Raw genomic sequence first — 20,886 nt, 5'->3', positions numbered from 1 at the left:
CTTTGGGTGGACATTCACATCTGCCCTCACGCTGTCCCCAATCTTGGACTCCAAACAGGTATGGATGTGCCTCTGGAAAGCCTCAGGGCACAGTGGTCACACACTGAGCAAGTTATCATGACCCTCAGCATCAAACTGTAACTGTATAGCAAGGAATGTGACTGAGACTCAGTGCCAGGCCAAGTTCAAGTTGGTCGCAGAAGATCCACATCTCCAAGAAGTGAGGCTTTGCCATGGTTAATGGGGAGGAGTTTGAAGACTCAGTGGTTAAAAAGTGCCTAGTGCCACTTGCTGTGGTGTCAAATACATCCTCAATTATGCATCACTGGACAAACAGCAGTTACACACTCCTGACAGCCTCCACACTCCCTGAGTTCCTGCCCACCTGCTCCTCAATAAGTCTGGCTTCCCACTTATTCCCCTCCCACCCACAAAGTTTGTGTTACGGGATAGAAAAAGTCATAACAAAAAGCATGGGGGAAGGCAGCTGACCTTGTTTCATGAGACCTGAAGGAAGGGAACTTCCCAGGTATTATTCATCCTTCGGTTCCACACAAACTCGTTTTCCAAAATAAGGGCTCAGAAACCTCTTCCGGAGTCTGCCTTTGTTGCCAGACTTGATTCTCACCAGAAGGTGTTATTGAAGTCAAGTATTTTTAAGACAGTGAAAAATGTATTTGAATGTTGTTTTTTGTTTTTTTTTTTAAGCGCCTGGGTGTCTTCTTCCTATTTTGGTTTTTTGCAGCTTCTTTCCTTTGGGACAATGCAGTTTCCCAAGCACTGCTCAGAGGACCCCAGAGCCACTCCCAGTGAGATCCAGTCAACCAGCTCAGGTTTCATGCTACGGGACTTGCAGTGTGCTACTTCTCAGGCCTAGAGGTGCTAGGGGCCATCCGGAGTTCAACTTTGAATCCCACCCAGAGAACCTTGTGGTGCCAGGGATCATACAAAGCTTGTGCCTCTGACTTCTGAGTTATCTCCCCAGTCCCTTTTTGACATTTCTTTATTTATTTATTTATTTTTATTAGTGAAATACCATGAGGTACAGTTGTAGACTTACAAATTTTTGTGCTTGGGTTTCAGTTATAGAATGACCGAATACCCATCCCTCCACCAGTGCCCATTCTCCACCACCAATGATTCCAGTAGTCCTCCCACCACCCCACCACACCACTCCATCCTCCCTACCCCACCCTGCCTCTGTGACAGGGAATTCCCTTTTGTTCTCTCTCTCCTTTTGAGTGCTGTGGTTTGCAAAAGAGACACTGAGTGGCAATCATGTTCGGTCTAGAGTCTACTCTCATTACGCATCTCCCATCCTGGGACATTTCTTCATTTGACTTGTTAAAGATGATTGGATTGCTCAACAATTAATTCTTATTCTGCTAATAAATTCATTCTTCAACTAAAATTTTATAAATAATCCTCAAACCAGATGTTGGAAAGATAGAACCTGCATTTATGGTAATAATTGGAAATTGAGACTCATTTTAAATATTTGTGTAACATTGGACAACCTCATCTTCAGAACACTACAGGTGGACCAGGGAGAGACTCAAAGAGGTGGAGCACAAGCCTTGCAAGTGTGGCATGTGGGGCCCAAGTCTAATCCCCAGCACTCGAGGTTCCCAAGCACCACCAGGCAGAACCCAGATCTCCCCCAGGCCCCTGGGCTCTGCTGGGGAAATCTTCCCCAAATGAATACTACAGGTGATATTTCTAGTTTTCAGCTGGCATCAAACTGTCCGTGTACTTACCCCTAAGCACTAAGAGAGGGCATGATGCTGAGGTTACAAGCAGGCTCTGACAGGCTGGGAAGTTCCATGGCTTCTTTTTTACTGACTATTCCTGCCTCTCCTCAACTGCAAAGGCCTTGGCTAGAAGAAGATCCATAGAATGTGTGCATGCATTTACAGCCAGTGGACTAGAAACTCATGAAAAAGCTACAATTTGAATCCAAAAGCAATTGGAAAGGCTGGAGATACAGTACAGCGGGTAGGGCATTTGCCTTGCACAAGTCTGACCAGGGTTTATGCAAGACAGAGTCGGGAGTAAGTATTTATTTATTTATTTATTTATTTATTTATTTATTTGGGGTTTTGGCATATCGAATACTCTCGGTAGCTTGCCGGGCTCTCCGAGAGGGGCGGAGGAATCGAACTCGGGTTGGCCATGTTGGCCGCTTATAAGGCGAGTGCTCTACCGCACAGTAACAACAAAGTCTCCAATGGACACGTTACTGGGCCCGCTCAAGCAAATCGACGATCAACGGGAGGGCCTTTACCTTTTACCTTTGGGGTTTTGGGTTACACCCGGCGATGTACAGAAGTTACTACTGGGTCTGCAGTCAGGAATTACTCCTGGCTGTGCTCAAGGAGCCGTATGGGATGCTGGGAATCGAACCCGGGTCAGCTCTGTGCAAGGCAAACGCCCTACCCAGCTGTGCTATTGCCTCAGCCCCAGGAGTAAGTCTTGAGCACAGCTGGGTGTAGCCCCAGAATAAACAGAAACAGCAGTTGATTGGCAGAATTTCCTCTCCCAGGAAGATTACAGCTTTCAGCTGGTTGGATAAGACCCAACCAAGTTATGGCAGATAATCTGCTTCACTCAAAAATCTACTGATTTTGGACTAGTATAGCAGGGAAGACACTTTCCCTGCATGCAGCTGACCCTGGTTCAATCCCCAGCACCCAATACAGTCCCCTGTGCCCAACCAGGAGTAATTCCTGAGCACTTCTGAATGTAGCCCCAAGCAACAACCAAAATTCTACAGGTTTAAATGCTAATCTCACAAAAACATCTATGTTAATGTTTGGCCAAATATCTGGATACTGTGGACTAGCCAAGATGACATAAAGTTAAACATGCCAGATCCAGAGGCGAGTCACGAGTGTTTGACAGAGAGCTTTGAACTCCATTGCTTTCTTCTCCAGACCCATAATCTATCAAATGCACTAATTAGCTTCTCAGTCTCTTAGTTACTGCTTCTTACTCAACATCTTGGCCACTTAGATACCTTGTGCCACTTAGACACTGAAAGACATCTCAAAAAGGAAATAGTGTAAAATCTCGACTTCACCCCACATTCTCCCTGATAAGGGATGGTAGTTAGGTAGTTCTCTGAATCCTTCAGACAAGCGTTTTTTAATATTTTATCATAGAGGGAGAGAGATGTTTAAAAGACATTTTTTACATGCAACTCCAAATTAATATTTCTTAAAATTGAGAATTACTATAAACATAAAAAATAAAGTGCATTGGCCAGAGAAATAGTGCAGGAATTAAGGCACTTACCTTGCACACAGCCAACTCCAGTTTGAATCATTGGCACCACTTATGGTTCCCTGGGCACCACCAGGAGCAATCTCTGGGCACATAGACAGGAGTAACTGATGAACATGGTCGGGTGCAGTCTTAATCCCCCTCCCAAATAATAATAGTGAATATTATACTGCATAACATTTATTTGTTTGTGGGTCTTGGACCACACATAGTGTCTACTTAGACTCCCAGCTCTGTGTTTATGAGTTGCTCAGAGGAACATCTATGTGGAGCCAGACATCAACCCTTGACTTCTCCCTTGTAAAGCATGGGTCCAGTCCATTGAACTACCTCTCCAGCACCGATACTAAGTAGTATTTAGTGGGTAATTATCAGAGGGTTCTGCATGGTATGCTGGGAGAGAATGTGCTTCACTGTTATTTATACTACTAATAGGGCCTACCTTAGGTTTTCTGAACTGAACCTGTGAGCTCCCTAGGGCATGGATGAAGAACATGAAATGAGGGGCGTTCTCCTCAAAGATGCCAATTGTAAAGGCATAACATTATGCATCTTGCAAACCACAGCACCCTAAGAGAGAGAAAGAGAGAGTAAAAGGGAATGTGCCTGCCACAGAGGTTGGGGGGGGGGGGCAGGGAGGGAACAGGGGGAGGTACTGGGAACATTGGTGGTGGAGAATGAGCACTGGTGGAGGGATAGGTACTCGATCATTGTATGACTGAAATGTAAGCATGAAAATTTTTAAGTCTGTAACTGTACCTCATGGTGAGTCATTAAAAAATTTTTAAATTTAAAAAAAATTAAAGAACACATTATGCATCAGTCTGAAATTTTTATATAGTATGATAAAAATATATGTAAAAATATTTATGGGCTGGAGTGATAGTACAGCGGGTAGGGCATTTGCCTTGCACACGGCTGGCCTGGGTTCGATTGCTCCGCCCCTTTCGAAGAGCCCAGCAAGCTACCGAGAGTATCCCACCCGCAGATACCAGGCGGAGCCTGATCCCTGTGGAATATTTGATATGCCAAAAACAGTAACAACAAGTCTTACAATTTGTTGTGAGATGTTACTGGCTTCAATTTTTATTTATTGAAAAGTTTATATTTATACTGGAGTGAATCAATTTACTGACATAGTATTATTTTCAGGTTATAATATTATCTAAGTAGAAAATGAAAATGTTTATGGGGCTAGAAACATGTACAGCTCTTGCCTTGCAGGCAGCAGACCTGGGTTCAATCCCTGGCATCCCATATGGACCCCAGAGCGCTGTCATGATTAATTCCTGAGTGCAGAGTCAGGATTAAGTCTTGAGCATAGTGCAGAGCTAAGATTAAGTCCTGACACAGACTAGTGTAGCCCAAAAAACAAAAATAAGAAAAGAAAATGTTCAGACTGATGAGAACTGAGAAATACAGCTAGATACATCTACTTAATTATGTTCATATATTCACTGTCACTCACTGTCCTCCCGTTGTTCATCGATTTACTTGAGCGGGCCCAGTAATGTCTCCATTGTGACACTTGTTACTGTGTTTGGCATATCAAATATATCACAGGTAGCTTGCCAGGCTTTGCCGTGCGGGCGAGATTCTCTTGATAGCTTGCCAGGCTCTCCGAGAGGAGCGGAGTAATCAAACCTGGGTTGGCCAGGTCAGCTGCGTGCAAGGCAAACACCCTACCACTGTGCTATCACTCCAGCCATATTATAACATATATTTCCTCTATTTTAGTTATAAATTGTAGAAATTTCTACAGTTAAAAATTGTGGCAAATGGGAGAAGCATGCTGAAAGTAGACTATTAGACCAAACATGATTGCCACTCAATGCCTCTTTTACAAACCACAACACCCAAAAGGAGAAAGAGAAAAGAGAGGAATGCCCTGCCACAGAGGCAGGGTGGGATGGGGGGGCATGGGGGGTGGGAGGGATACTGGGATCCGTGGTGGTGGGAAATGGGCACTGGTGGAGGGATGGGTATTTGATCATTGTATAATTGAAACCCAAGCACAAAAATTTGTAAGTCTACAACTGTACCTCATGGTATCTCAATAATAAAATTGTTTTTTAAATTGTGGCAAAAATATTAATAGCAAAAAAAGTATAAAAACCTAGTTAAACAAAATTGTGCAAGAACTAATGATAAAACAGATATTATTGAAGAATCTATACTTCTATATTTGGTTTTAGACCCACATTGGACGATACTTAGGGGTTACTACTAATTCTGCACTCAGGAATTACCCCTGGAGGTTCTTGGGAGATCAAACAGGATGCCAGGGATTGAACCCGGGTTGGCCGCATGCTAGGCAATTGCTCTTACCCACTGTACTATCTCTCCAGTCCAAAAATATAAACTTTTCAATAAATAAAAATTGAAGCCATATCCAACAATGGAAAGATGCAATTATTTTCTGGGTTAATATATGGATTCGTTTAATTCCAATTAGGTTATTCACATTTTAGGTTATTCTGATTAGGAACTTGGTGAGAAATTTTTGCAAAATTATTGTAAAATTTTTCCAGGAATTTAACGAAGAAATCTTTTTAAATGTCATTATGATGTATTAACTTTGGTAAACATTAAAATTTTGGGTTGTATTTAAATTGGTGCAAAACTTCTGCTGAAATAGACCAAAAAAGAGGGCAGTGAATAAAATGAAGACTATTTCAAATCATGGAGATGCTGCTGACTGTCTTAAGCGGTGTTAGCGAGAAGTCCTTGAGGGAAAAGAGAGTACAAATGAGCTTGATCCCTAGCTCAGAGATGGTAGCAGAAAAGATTTCAGCTGGACTCAATAAATATTTCAGCATAATAAATAAATTATAAAATTTACAGAAGAAAATATAGGTTAATAGCTATTACTAGCTTATCTTTATGAGTTGAGGAATGCTTTTCTAAGCATGATCCACAGATAAGAACCATGAAGGATATGAAAGATATTATTATGTCAAAGTTTAAAAATCACAACAACTTCTACCTTGGGAGGATAATGATTAGAAGAGGTTCTGTGGAAAGCTGATTGTGATGAGTGTTATATGGGTGGGTGTAAAAGCTCATTTTCTGTACGTGTGTTATCCCTCAATTAAAAATAGCTTTAGTATAACTTCTACATAGAAAAGGACACCACAATATTTTAAAATGAAATGACAAGCTAGGAATAAATCTTTCAACACTCATGACACAATGAGTTACTTATTATTTTCTGGTGCCAGAGAGATAGTATGGCAGTTAGAGCTTGTGTCTAACAGGAGGCAGACCCTGATGATGTCCCTTGGCACCACACTGTCCCCCAAGAATCTCTGGATGTAGCCATTAAGAGCCCCCACTGAACATTGCCGTTATTGTTTGGGTGATCCCCAAGCACCCCAGGATCCAAGCAGCACCACACAGTGTCCTTCAGATGCGCCCTTGCCTTGAATCCTCCAGCTCAGTTGGTGACAACAATTGGGAGTGGCCCCTTAGCCTCCAGAACACCCCTTGAGATGGTCTCCATACCCCCAAAATAGCACAGTTGGCCACAGAATGATTAAAAGAATTTGAGCACATGCTTAGCTTGTGAGAGCCCAGATCCAGTCCCTGGCACTGCATGATTCCTTGAGCACTGCTAGGAGTGGTACGAAAAATTTTTGAAAAGATGAGCCCCAGGGCCAGGGATGTGGCTCAGTTGTAGGACACATTTCACACTAGGGAAGCCATGGATTCCAACACCAGATTACAAAAAAAGTATCACTGTATCACTGTCATCCTGTTGTTCATCGATTTCCTTAAGCAGGCACCAGTAATGTCTTCATTCATCCTAACCCTGAGATTTTAGCAAGTGCCACATTGGAGGCTCCTTCAGGGTCAGGGGTTACTGGGTTTTGGCATATTGAATACACAACGGGGAGTTTGCTGGAGTCTGCCGTGCGGGCAGGATACACTTGGTAGCCTGTCGGGTTCTCCAAGAGTGAGAACTAGACAATAAGAGGTCTTAGAGAGTTTCCGGGAGCTGGGTTTTATAGTCCCTGGGTCTTGGCCGTTGATGGGATAACACAGCGCCAGGGGCAGTTGGTGGGTGTAACACCTAGCTACTGGAAGATGGGGGTTCTGGGTGGAGGAGGCCCAGTCCCAATCCGAGCAGGCTTGGAGATCTTAGCCCCGGGTCCCGCACACCTGGGTTCCTCTGCCGGTTCCTTCATACGTGAGGCTCATCCGAACATATGGGGAGTCGTCTTTAAGCATGGCTGTGGCTGGTTCCAGAGGTCTTCAGCTGCCGGGGCTCTGCTTGGGGCAGGGAGGGAAACTCAACTCGCCCCCCTCAAGGGGCCCCAGTGAGGACAGCCAGGCATAATAGAGAAAAGTAATAGAGAGATAAGTATTTATTAAATTTTTAATAGACCAGAATCCAAGAAGATAGTGGTGAGCCATCTAAGAGAAAAATAGACAGATATGAACCAGTTATTCTCAGAGAAAGATAAGTTAAAAAAAATTAAATTAACAAATGTGAAACAAGTTCATTTACATTAGTTAGAAATAAATATTTTTTATTTTTTGTCTTTTGGGCCAGACCCAGTGGTACTCAGGGGCTATCTCTGGCTCTGCACTCAGAAATTATTCCTATTGGTGCACAGGGTTTCTGAGGGTGCCAAAGATTAAATCTGGGTCAGCTGCATGCAAGGTAAGTACCTTACCCACTGTATTATCACACATCCCCATAGTTACCAAATATTTTTAAATTTAAATTTTTGCAGGGCTAGAAAAACACAAAATTTACAGCCAAAAAAAAAAAAACCCACAAGACAAAAGCTCTACACTCAATGTCTAAAGGAGTATGAAGAGAGAGGGATGGTTTCGTGAGCAACCTTACGGGGAAAAAATTCTGGGTGTTTGTAATCACTATTTAAAATGTTATTTTCTTGATCAAGTAATTCCACTTTAAGAAATTTACAATAGAGAGCTAGAGAAATAGTGAGGGAGATTAGGCCCCGCCTGCTGTAATATCTCTCTAGCCCTTGATCTTTTAACATTGAGTTTAAAAGTGGGGTAGAGAGTGGTCAAAGAAATGTCAAAGAAATGTAGGGCTCCAGGGGCTAGAAAAAATAGAGTCTTTCTGTCACCTGGAATGAAGAATGGCTTTACTTCCTGCTTCTGCTGCCCCTTGCAAAGTCAAGTCCAGCTCCCTCTCCCTAAGCAGTTCCCGAATACGTCATCTTATTCGATGACCTTTCTTTTTTTATCTCGGGTTCTTCAGACCCTGAATCACAACTGAATTCCTTGGATTGTAACCTCTCGATTATTTACCAGCTGATTGGGTCGACTAGGAGTGAATGTCTACCAAGACCACAATGCGATAAGAAAGAACTGAGTGGGCACTGGAAGGGGCTTCCCACTTAGAGACCTGCACCCTATCCCCCAGCTCTGGCAGTTAGTGGCCACCGAAAAGACCCGCAGAGCCACGAATGCCCTGGGCGTGAGCACTCAGTGTCTGGCCAGTGGGGACAGACAGCGCTCTATCCCTGCTGGACAGCTCCCACCTGCTCTGCTGATTGGCAGGCCTCAGCCTGGGTGGTCAGGGCCTCTCCAGGCCCCTGAGAGACTCAAGGAAATTTTCCCTGGGGGCCTGCAATTGAGACTTTACCTTGGGCACTCAGGTCAGTGGGCAAGAGTTGAGTATGTGCCTACCGATGACTCCATGCTCGCTTCTGGGTGGGGGAATATGCAGAAGCCCTTGGGCACAGTCTTCCCTGGTATTTTTCCCAGGAGCAGGCAGTCTCCCGGGCCTTCATCAAACGAGGTGCCAGGATGCCTGAAACCTCTTAGAATTCCCATGCAGTGCCCACAAAGTGGGAACCGTTGTGCCTAATCTGACACATGCCAGGGGAAGCGATGCCGGTGCCCTCCTCAACAGCTGCCCCTCACACTGGCTCCCTACTCCTGTGCAAGACAGAAACTGGAGGAGGCCAGGGCCACTTGGGCAAGTATCTGTTGCTGTCCTTTTGGGGAAAGGTAAGTCTCCTGGGCACTTGGGGAGGGACAGCTTTGTGAGAAATGGTTGAGCCCCCAGACTTCTAATTTAATAGGTCCCTGGGAGGGGACCTGAGAACCTGGTTTCTGACAAGTCTGGGGTCTGGCCGAGGCTGCCTTCCCATATGCCCTGGGCTCATGTTCCTTGTCCTGCAGTCCCCTGGGCTCATGCTCCGGGAACCACTAGCTTTGAAGAGGAACACTGAAAGGGCTGTCCAGGGACTGTGCCAGACAGAACCGGAGCCTGCAGGAGTGGAAGGGAGGGTGAGGAGTTGGGAGCATTTCTGAGGAGAGGCCCAGGTGGGGTGGGGGGTGAGGAAGAGTGAGGAGAACTCACAGTGGGTGGGGCTACAGAGGGAGGAAGGAGCCCAGGGGAGGAGCTTGAGGGAGGGAGCCCAGTGGGGGCCAGTGGTACTGACAGGAGAGGACTAAAATTGTCCGGGGCACCGCCTAGATGGGGCCGTTCCAGGGACCACCGTACTCTTAGTCTGGATTGAGGGAAAGATTGAGAATGTGGAACTGGGATGAAGCTAATTGCCACAGGGCTGAGAGAGACGCCCAGGAGGGAAACCAACCTGCTCCTGAGGACAGAGAAGATCCAGAGGGCCGGAGAGATAGTGCAGCATGTAGGACACTTGCCTTGCACACGGTTGAGTTGGGTTCCATCCTAGGCATCTCTTTATGGTTCCTCAAGCCAGCCAGGAGTGAGTGCAGAGCCAGGAGTAAGTAAGCCCTGAGCACCAACAGGTGTGGCCCAGAAATGAGAGAGAGAGACAAACAGACAGACAGAGAGACAGAGAGAGACAAAGAGACAGAGACAGACAGAGACAGAGACAGAGACAGAGACAGAGAGAGAAGAATAAGAATAAGAACCACAGGTCTGTGAAACATTCTCTAAGCTTGTGAGAATGTCTAGAGGGCCTCAGCCCTACCCAAGGTGGTTCCTTGTCCTGCAGTCCCCAGGGCTTCAGGGCTTCAGGCCTGCTAGCAGGGAGTGTGGAAGGGCCAGGAGAAAGGGGGAGGAGATGGCTGGTCCCTAAGGAGGGAGCCTCAGTGTGCAGGCCTCCAGCGCGGGGCCCTCAGGACTGCTTTCCCAGGCCTGACTGGTCTTTCCTTTGACTTATAGCTGTCCCAGGCTATAACCAGAGACACTCTCCCCTACAGACTACTGCCTGGGATTCCCAGGCCGTCCCTGGTGCAGCGGGCAGCCAGGCCTGAAGAGAGAGTGTGTGGGGGGGAGGTGGGGGCCACTGCCATTCTTGGTATGGTTCTCTCTCCAGGAGCAGAGCTGCATCAGGTCACACTCCGGACAGCTTATAAGGCCTGGTGCGAGTTTTGTTTATGCAAGAGCAGCTTAAAAGGAACAAACCCGCCAGCACCGGGGGCTGTTGCCACTTGAGACCTTTTGCATACATTTTTCAACCGATAATTCACTCTCCCCAACTCCCTTCCGAACCCCACCCCCCCATGCCGATTTATTGAAAAAACTGCCTTATATGGTAATATTGCTCCCACACCGTCAGCCGGCCTTTTTAGGGACTGAGTTTAAAGAAGATCCGCCTCTGGGGTTTTATATTGCTCTGGTATTTATGCCAAAGACACACCAACCCTCAGCTACTGGGAGAAGAATCTCTCGTCCACTGGGTGAGTACATTGCCTGCGTCCAGCGCCTCTTCCCTCCCTGAGGGCCACCTGGCCCCCTGGGTGTAGGAGGCGCCTCCAGATTGGCCTGGTTTCTGTGACGCCGGCCTCAGTCACGCGTCAAGGCCCTCAGTGGGGTGAAGGGCTTCTAAGTATAATGTCGCCTACCAGGAAAAGGCATTCTGGGCTTGGAGCATCCAGGGGCCGCGGTTGTGCCCCAGACAGGGTGGCAATGGGCTGTTTGCCTGCTCCCCAGGGCCAGTGCAGAACATCCTGATATTCTTTGACATGTGTGGAATGTCCCGGAGAATGGTTGAGGGAGCAGATGCTTTCTGAAAAGCAGGATGCTGTCAGGGCATCTCCATCAAAGGCAAGGAGGGTCGGCATGTCTGAGCAGAGGGTGTGGTCGGTGATAGGGAGTATGTTGTCCTAGGTCTTCCCGTGGTTCTTGCTGTCTTCTACACGGTGGAGGTGAACGGAGAGTTTTCTTGTCCTTGGAAGCAACACGAGGGCATGGAGGATGTCAGCGGGACAGGGCAGGAAGTGCCCTGTGGCATGCACAGGGTTCAGGGCAGGAAGGGAGTACAAGCATCTTATTCTCACCCTTGCTGAGGATGCCCAGAGGAGTTAAGCAATGTGTCCCCAAGATTCACTCAGCAGCGAAACTGGAGAAAGGGCAGAAGGAAACAGCTTCTGGCAGTGCTGGAGTGAGGAGGAAGCATGTGTTGAAAGTTCTGTGTTGAGAGTGCTTGGTTCAAGGAGTCAGTAAGCTGGGTAGGGACCTGATTATTTGCCTTCCTAACAAGATCCTGGTGGTGCTCAGACCACCAACTGGGAGATCCCACTGTTGCAAAGATACACCCCCATGTTTGCTTTTATTATTTGAATGGGTTTGGGCCTTTGAGGTTAGCCCTTGGGCTGAAAAGCCAGAGATTTGGGGGATAGAGATGGGTGGGTGCTGGGGAAAGTGGAATGAAGAGATTCCATAGGGATCTTGAGAAAGCAAGTTGTGCACTATGACATCACGACCTTGAGGTTAGATTTCTTTCCTCTTTGTCTCTGTTCATTCCGCTGATGGTCACTTATGATATGCCAGATGAATACATGGCAACCCTGAAGAAAATGTTTGAAAAGGGATAAAAGCTCAAAAAGGAAGCCTTCACTTAGTCCTGGAGTTATCAGGTAAGGCTTCCTAGAGGAATGAGCCCATGAGTTGGGTCCTGAAGTGGGCAAAGTGACAGATCAGAGGGAGCCTTGTCTTTGGAATTTTTTAAGTGTCTCAACTTCCCTAAACTGACAGTTGAGGGCAAAATATGGGGTAAGATAAGCTATGATCAGACGGGTGAGTATGGCCAGTTTTGTTCGAGTTTTATACACTATAGTCAAGGATTGGATAGCGGGGGACACAGCCAGGTAAGAGTAGGGATTTGCCTTTAGAAGGAATTTCCCTGGCAACTGGAGCATGGAATGGAACAGGAAACAGGGTAAGTACAATACTGCAGTGTAAAACCACTTGGTTCTCTGGGTTGTAGAGGTAGGTCTGAAAGTGCCTAGGGAATGGTTGGGTGGGGAATAAGGGTGTTAGGCATGGTTGCGTCACTGAATATTGTGGTTCCTAAGGTGCTTCTTATGTTAAAGGATGGTGAGGTATTGAGAAGTTATGAAGGTGGAGTTGACTTTCCAGGGCCTTGGGATATAGCTGCCTTTCTGGGTGAACACTGCAAGTCAGGAACGAGTGGCCCAGGCCTACAATAAGCCCAGGAGTAAATGAGATCCAAGCAAAAGTCAAAATGGCAGGAGCGAAGGGGAGAATCCTAAGGATCGAAATATAACCACAAGTTGTGCTTAATTTACCTAATATATACCAACCAAGCTGAAATACCCTGGAGCTAAATAGAGGTTTTATAAAAATTTCCCTGTGGCTGTGTTTGTCATGCATCTACCTCTCTCAGCCTGGCCTCTTAGGCTAAGGATATATGGGATGCAAATTCTAGCAGGAAGATGCTTCTGTGTTGCTTGAAGCCATCACCTCAACATATTTCCCCAACTATTGGTTAAAAACCTCACCTTCCTTTTACAGCTTAATTTTCCCTCTATAATGAAAGTGTTAGGGCTGGAGAAACAGCTCCATGGTCTGGAGCACATGCTTTGCATGCAGGAGTCCCATGTTCATTCCCCCAGTACCTCCTATGGTTCCCCAGCACCACATATGGTCCCTCAGCACTTCTAGGAGTAACTCCTGAGCACTGAGCCAGAAGTAGCCCCAAACAAAACCAAACTAACTAAACTTAAATGGAAATGTTTTTGTGAACTGGTATAAACTCAAACTTCCATAACCACTGATCCATGAAATGAGTCATTCAAGTCCATTTGGTATCATGGATTTTATCCGGGGGACAAGTGAGATGGGAAAGAATCTGTTCTTTGCAGCCTTTTACAACAGAGGTTGACAAAGTTTCTCTGCAGATAGCCAGATCATAGATAATTTAGGCTTCTGTTGAGTCTAAATGTCTCTGTGACAACTACTCAGTGCTGCCATGATAGTGATAGAAATGCTAGACATGGTCAATTATGTCAGCTAGATAGTGCAGTGATGTTCCAGTAAAACTTTTTAGACACCAGAATTTGAATTGCTATCATTTCCTCGGGTCATAGAATACTATTCTTTTCTTTTCAGCAGTTCCCATCTCCCTTCCCTGCTTTTGGCATCATTGCCATGAGTGGCGGCATGCACTTGGTTGCTGTGCTCTCTCTCTCACGCGCACATACTAATCGTGGGGTTCATGAACACTTTTTGTCATGGTGCCTGCCAGTCATCACATTCTTTTTTTTTTTTTTTGCTTTTTGGGTCAGACCCAGCAATGCTCAGGGGTCACTCCTGGCTCTGCACTCAGGAATTACTCCTGGCGGTGCTTGGGGGAACCATATGAGATGCCGGGAATCGAACCTGGGTAGGCTGCATGCAAGGAAAATGCCCTACCCACTGTGCTATCGCTCCAGCTCCAGGCATTGCACTCTTGGTTGTGGTGCTAACACATGGTGGGGTGTGGAAAACATACTTGTAGTCTCGGGGATCACAAATGACAAGGGGTTACACGTAGTACCTGGTATAGTGCCAAAAAACCAAGCTTACAAACTCAGATCTATCACTCACCCAACCCATGTTTCTGGGCCCAGGAATATTGTCCTTCAGCTTTACTGATGAGATTATGCAACCATTTAAAGTTGTCAAAACCAGTCTTACTTTGTGGGGTCCACAGAAGCAGGTCTTAGTTTAGATGTGCAATTTATAAAGCATTTTCATTTCCATTCTTCAATCCATCATCCTGGGCGATGATGTTATTTTTTCCATTTTATAGTTAAAGAAACTGAAGGCCTGACATGGTCTGAGGCACAGGAAAGGGGTTTCCTGAGGAGAAAGACAAAGAAAGGAGACTTGGATGGAGCCCCAAAGCCCAACCATGTGTCCTTCAGAATGTCAGAGGGGGGTTAAGGTCTCATCTCCCATCTGCTTGGGGGATGACCAGGGAGTTGAATGAGTGAACAAGTTCTTTGCACTTGTTATTGTCTTTGGGTTTCGGCCATCTTTAGGGGGGGCTGGAGGGGGGGCTGTATTTCCAACTCTGAAATCCTCAATGAAGCCCAGATGTAGTTGCTGCTGCAGGAGCCAGAATAATTCGCTTGGCTTCCCACAAGCACACGGAGGCTGTGACCCCAGGAAACCACATGGCCTTTGGCATAGCTTCAGCTGACACACTCAAGTCTAGCCACAAATTACAGAGCAGCCGCTGAAGAAGGGCTAGAATTTCTCCTGGCAGAGACTTCAGGAGAGTCTGCTCCCTTGGTCCAGGGATCTTAACTCCCTTCTTCCGTGGGCCCACAGGAGGCCCCAGAGCACCTCCCTTCCAGGCCCCCTGCAGAAGCCTGCTTCAACCTCTTCTCTTCTCATCCGGTTCTGCCTTCCAAAGGGTTGGTTCAAAGCCACCATTGGTGTGTCAGGATGGCCTGGTTGGTGACTATAGTAGATGGCTCTGTGGCTTAACTATTACTCTGCCTGGGGACCACATGTTAACGTGCTTTGTCTCTCTGTGTATTGGGAACCTCAGGAGACAACAAAGAGGGAAAGTCAGACAAGCTGGAGCAATAAATTGTACAAGAGAGCCATGCTGAGGGAACCCTGTGGGTAGCAGTCGCAGAGGTGAGGCTTGGCTCTCTGGGCCACCTTGGAGCTTCCCCAGGTTGCCTCTCCCTCCAGGTGGACCCCTGCTCCAACACCAGGTCTAGGTGCTGGCCAGCTTGTGAAGAGCAGTCTCGGTGGTTCCCATTCATGTCTGGGTGGCCCATGAGATCAGACTGTGAGTGTCCGGGGTCCCCAGCACAGAGGAGACTCTGTAGGGGAAGAAGGTTCTTTATGAAGCACCTACACCTTGCAGAGTATAGAGTGAGGCAGAGGCTAGAGACAGGAAAGGCTACACAGCCCTGCCATGGGAGGGCCTCAGAGGTTCATAGGCAAGAGCGCTGACCCTTAGATTACAGAGCAGTTTTAGGAACTGGGGCAGAAGCAAAAATTACCAGAACTGTGGAGGGGAGGGCAGTGAGGAAGGAGCAGCACAGACATGGGTCCCTGTCTACCAGATGTAGCCCTTCCTCTTCCCGGTCAGGAAGCTTGAGCTAAATTCTGCCATGGCCCTGACACTTGGTTCCCAATCTGTAAGGTGGAAGCTTTTGTGAGAATTAGGTAGATAATAGAAGTGGGAAACACACACACACACACACACACACAAAAAAAAAACCCCACAAAATCATTGTAATTAAAGATATATTTTTCCAGGGCTAGAGAGATGGTACAGAGGTTAAGGTGCTTGCCTTGTATGCTGCCAACCCCAGTTCCAATCCCAGCCCTGCATATGGTCCCCCAAGAAACATCAGGGTTGATTACTGAGCACAGAACCATGAGTAAGTCTTATATGGTGCCCTCACTTCAAATAAAGATACATTTTCCCAAACCATGATATCTTAATAAAAATTTGTTACATACATATATATTGCTTTTTTTAGGTCCCACCCGGTGATGCACAGGGGTTACTCATGGCTCATGCACTCGGGAATTACTCCTGACGGTGCTCAGGGGACCATATGGGATGCTGGGAATCGAACCCAGGTCGGCCACAGGCAAGGCAAACGCCCTACCCTCTGTGCTATCACTCCAGTCCCCAATATATTATATATTTTTTAAAGGATACATTTCTCCCCATAGTGAAATCATGGAGAATACTGCTCTATTTCACCTGACAAAACACCATTTTTTCCTACTGTTTTCAAACCTGCTTTTTTCATTGCCCAGAGGTTCTGCAATTAGTTTACAAACCAATTCATTATTCAATACATTTTTAAAAAAATATTAACACTGTTTCTGATTTAGGTTGTTTTAAACAAATCTGGGATGTCCTGTCTCCTGGCCAAGTTTTGCACTTACCCAAGAGAGTTTTCCAAGGATTAAATTCCCTGAAAGGTCTCTAGGGAGTCAAAGGTGCATTTCTTAGAGGCCTTTGATACGTGTTTTCAAATTCTCCTCCCATGAAAGTAGTATAATTTGACATTCATCAGCTGTGAGTGAGCCTACATCTCCACATTTTTCCCTGCAAGGGTGATCCCAAACACCAGACATGGACATACTTCTCCAGGCAGTGGGGCCCTAGCTCACTGCGGACTCCGGGACTCCTTGAAGCTTCACTGGGACTCTGTTTCTTTAACTAGACTCACACACATAGTCTCACATCTCTTTGTTTTCATCTTGGTGGACTCGGCTCACTTTCTCTGCTCGGTGAGACATTCTTGGATTTAATTCTTCCATTTAATATATTGAGCATTACTCACTCTCCCCAGCTCTGCTTTATCTGGGAGTTTGATCAGCACATGTTTTCCGCTCTCCTCTGACTCATTTATTAATATGTCATGTATGAAAGGACGAGCAGCTGAGTGAAGCCTCTGGGTTGACCTTGACCTACTAATTAGCACCTTTCAGTGACTATAACTCAGGCAACTGTAAATATGTCTAACTGATTTATTGTCTGACCTGAATGGCTTTATCAATAGAGCTATCTCAAGAGAGCTTGTCAGATGCTGAGATATACTTAAGCTAATGGCTCCCACCTTCTCTGCATTCCCATCCTGGGGTCCTGGGGGCAGAGGAAGGGCGGGGTGAGGAAGAGAGGCTCTGTTACACCCACATTTGCTCTTAGAAAACTAATTATTAAAAAATAAAAAAAACACTGCTTTGGGGAGAAAGAGCGCACATGTTCACCCCAGGTGGTACTGGTGTTCAGGGGACCAGATGTGGTGCAAGGGTTTGAACGGCATGCAAGCCAAATGCCCAGTGCTATCTTTTTGGCCCAAGAATTACTGAATAGTGCTTTAATATTTTTTAACATGCTAATCAAGATTATCTGAATTTTTATAGTAATCAATATTTTTTCTTCCCCGTTTTGAACATTGGAATCTTTACTCATCTGCAGTCCTGGGACATCACCACACATCTCTGTTCTTCTAATTTGGTAGGAGGTTAGGAACCTTCTCTGCAATCCAGATATTCAGAAGTTCAGACCCACAGATCCACTGAGATTAACTTGGTACTCTTCTCTTTCCATTTCCACCTCACTTTGGACCTCAGTTTCTTCCCTACTGTTGGGTTTTCCTTTGTGATTCTAAAACTCTCCTCTTCGCCAGTCACCAGTTTCTTTACTCACTCATTTTGGTAACATACACATGAAAACCCCTCTCTACAATCATGTATTAGGCACTCAGAAGAATCGCTGGAGACTGAGGCAGACCCAGACTTTATAGAGCCATTGAGGAGTTGGTATTTAGAGTTGATCATTGTTTGGACAAGTTCAAGATGCCGTGGGAACAAAGAGGAGAGGTGAATGAGAGCAATGAGCCAGAGTCCTCATGAAAATGCAGTGACAGAAGTTAGAGGTCAGGATCCTTCCTCAAAAAAGAAGAGGCGGTGAATGGGATGGAACTCAGCACAGAGAAGGCCAAAAAGGAGCAAGAGGAAAGGTGAGGCTGGAGATGGAGAAATAGGGTCAGACCCTGTTGGGTGCCCTGGGTTGGATTAGAAGCTTCAGAACTGATCCCCAGGACTGGAAGTGAAGGCCACGAAACTCGACAGATAAGCAGAGCTGGATGTAAGAGTTTATTGGGCCTCTCCCCTCAGACTCGGCTGCTTTAAGGGAATCTTGCAGCCTTCTAACTTTTATCAATAAGTTTCTGCTCAGCCTCTATTAGCCTTTCTGACCTCCTAGTCACAGTCCTATGGCTCCATTTCCTCTTACTTTGATCATGAGTTAATAAGCTCCAACTTCCATGTCAGGCCATTGAGGAGCTAAAGTCACAGAATTTTCTTTATTTTTTCACTTAATTTTAAAAATTTATTTTTATTAAAGAACTGTGACTTCGAGTTATTGATAGTTGAGTTTAATATAAGATTTCAATGCCAATCCCACCTTAGAGCTATAATTCTTCTCCCTACCCAGCCCCCACACAAGGCAGACTATTTGTTGGATGCACTTTCTTTCAATCCCTCGCCCCTTCCCTCATCCATCCCCCTCACTTTTGCACCTGGCATTGCTCAGGAACTATGCCCAGCTCTGTGCTCGGGGTTCATTCCACCATTGCTCTGAGGGTTATGCCAGGGTTGAACTCAGGCCTTCTTTATGCAAAGCATGTACCAAGCCCTTTGAGCTTTCTCTCTGACCCTGCTTGCACATTCCCAATGAAGCTTTAGTGGTGACCTGCTCCACACCTGCCTTTCCCCCATGTCTCATGCCTCTTTCCTCTGGACTTCAGAATTGAAACCCAATCATGAACAACTTTATAACTATGTATCTCATGGTGGTTTGTTTGTTTTTTTTAAAAAAAAAAAAAAAGAAAGAAAAGAAAAGAGGGGCTGGAGAGATAGCACAGCGGTGGGGCGTTTGTCTTGCACACGGCCGACCCGGATCCGATTCCCAGCATCCCATATGGTCCCCTGAGCACCGCCAGGAGTAACTCCTGAGTGCAGAGCCAGGAGGAAACCCTGTGCATTGCCAGGTGTGACCCCCCCCCCAAAAAAAAAGAAAAGAGAAAGAAAATTAGTCTTCTCAACCCGTTAGCTAAAGACTTTTCTAAAATTCTACCTGTCCCACCTGGGAAATTTGTGCTTCCAGCATCAATTTGTGCTTTCCCCTTATCAATAAATGCCAAGATTTTGTAGGTGTGGTCTGTTAACTGCTCCCCATCCAAGAAAAGAAAACCACCTGCAACAGAAGTTTGAAAATTCCCTCATCACTATGTAGCTGCCCTAATTCTGATATCAATGTGGAAAATGGGATGTTTCTGTATTTGGAAGTGGGCCCACATTTCTCTTCCCTCTCAGAGGGCCCCCTTTCCCTCAACGAATTTCTTCCCTTAGGATTGTGCATCTTACCTATAATCACTATTGTTTTGCTTTGTTTTGTTTTGTTTTGGGCCACACACCTGAGCATATTAGGGCTTACTCCTGCCTCTGTGCTCAGGGATCACTCTTGGCAGTGCTGGAGGGGCCATATGTGATGTCAGGGATAAAAGCAGGGCCAGCCATATGCAAGGCAAGAAAGCACCTTAAGCCCTGTGTTCCTCTCCAGCCCTACCGCATCTTTTTTATCCTTAATGACATGCTATGCTATTGATTTTAATTACAAACTATACATGAATATAGGCTTCTTGTAAAATTAAAAGATCAGAGCTTTCACCTCCTCTCCCAGACCCCTCTTCCATCCAGAGATAATCACTAGGATCAGTCTTAGACATTTTCCCCCAGAACATTTTGCTATGTATTTGTAGCCACACAAAGAAAATCATGAAAACCACAAAGTAGTGTGTGTGTGTGTGTGTGTGTGTGTGTTTTTAAAAAACCCTTTTTTTGCTGTACTTTCTATTATGTACTTCTCACTGAGTAGAAATCTATCCACATTACTTCATGTAGATCACCCTGACTCTTTTTTTAACAATATTTCATCAGTTGGACCTTTCAGATATTTAAATTATGTTTGTGTTTTCCTGGTTAAAGAGAGCTCATTTTCTTACACCTTAAAAACACCTTTCAGAGAACTTTGACTACATGCTGTGATGAATGACAAAGGTTAACTTTTATTTGCATGTCCTTGATAACAAATGACTTTCTTTTCCTACAGTTGTTGGAGATTTGCATTTCCTTTTCTGTCAATGGCCTATTCAAACTCTTGGTTTTTCTTTTTTGACTATTTACTTCGTTCTTATTGATATATAAGAGTAGTTTGTATATACTAAATAACAATTCTTCATAAGAAACCCTACATGTCAAGTGTTCTAGAATTTCTTTCCCATGGATCACAGCTCTATTTCAGGTTTTTAGAAGACAGTGGTGTTTGTTTGCTAGGTTTTACACAGCAAAGAAATGGCAGAGTGGCAGCTTAAAAACAAAACTAAATCTTCTTGTGTACTAACCTGCTCTCCTTAAACAGACATCACACCTATGGAGCAATATTGGACACCAGTGATATTGAATTTATGTTCACATTTTACATGAATTATACCTCAAAATACCCTATCTCCATTAAGTAGTCTTTCTCTGAGGTCTCAAGGAGAAGATTAGAGATTCAACATAAGAATCTAGGGAAGGACACTATTCAGTTTATGACAGTGGAGAATAGTAGGAGGAGTCCAAACTTTCTACCCCTTCTGGAACTGGACTTTGATGGCAGATGAGCTCAAGCCCCAAGATGCCAAAGAGACTTCTCTCCAACATGATTTTCCCCCTTTATTTAAACACCATGATTTACAAAGCTGTTATACAATACATTTGTTACAGGCTTTTATTCAATATTCCAACACCAATCCCACCACCAGTGTGATCTTCCCTACACCATTGTCTCCATTTTCCCAACCCCTCCC

General features: G+C 45.4%; 1 protein-coding gene across 1 annotated transcript in view; it reads left to right on the top strand.

Annotated features, from left to right (window-relative positions):
- Positions 1 to 10,894: 10,894 nt before the first annotated feature.
- Positions 10,895 to 20,886, top strand: part of ACTG2 (actin gamma 2, smooth muscle) — a 31,473-nt gene continuing 21,481 nt past the window's right edge. The window contains exon 1 of the mRNA XM_056124079.1: positions 10,895 to 10,938. The gene's annotated coding sequence lies outside the window, so the exon portion shown is untranslated. The remainder of the gene's footprint in view (positions 10,939 to 20,886) is intronic.

Source organism: Sorex fumeus, unplaced genomic scaffold (genome assembly GCF_029834395.1).
Source record: "Sorex fumeus unplaced genomic scaffold, SorFum_2.1 ptg000006l, whole genome shotgun sequence".
NCBI lineage: Eukaryota > Metazoa > Chordata > Mammalia > Eulipotyphla > Soricidae > Sorex > Sorex fumeus.
This window is presented reverse-complemented; position numbering and strand designations above follow the sequence as displayed.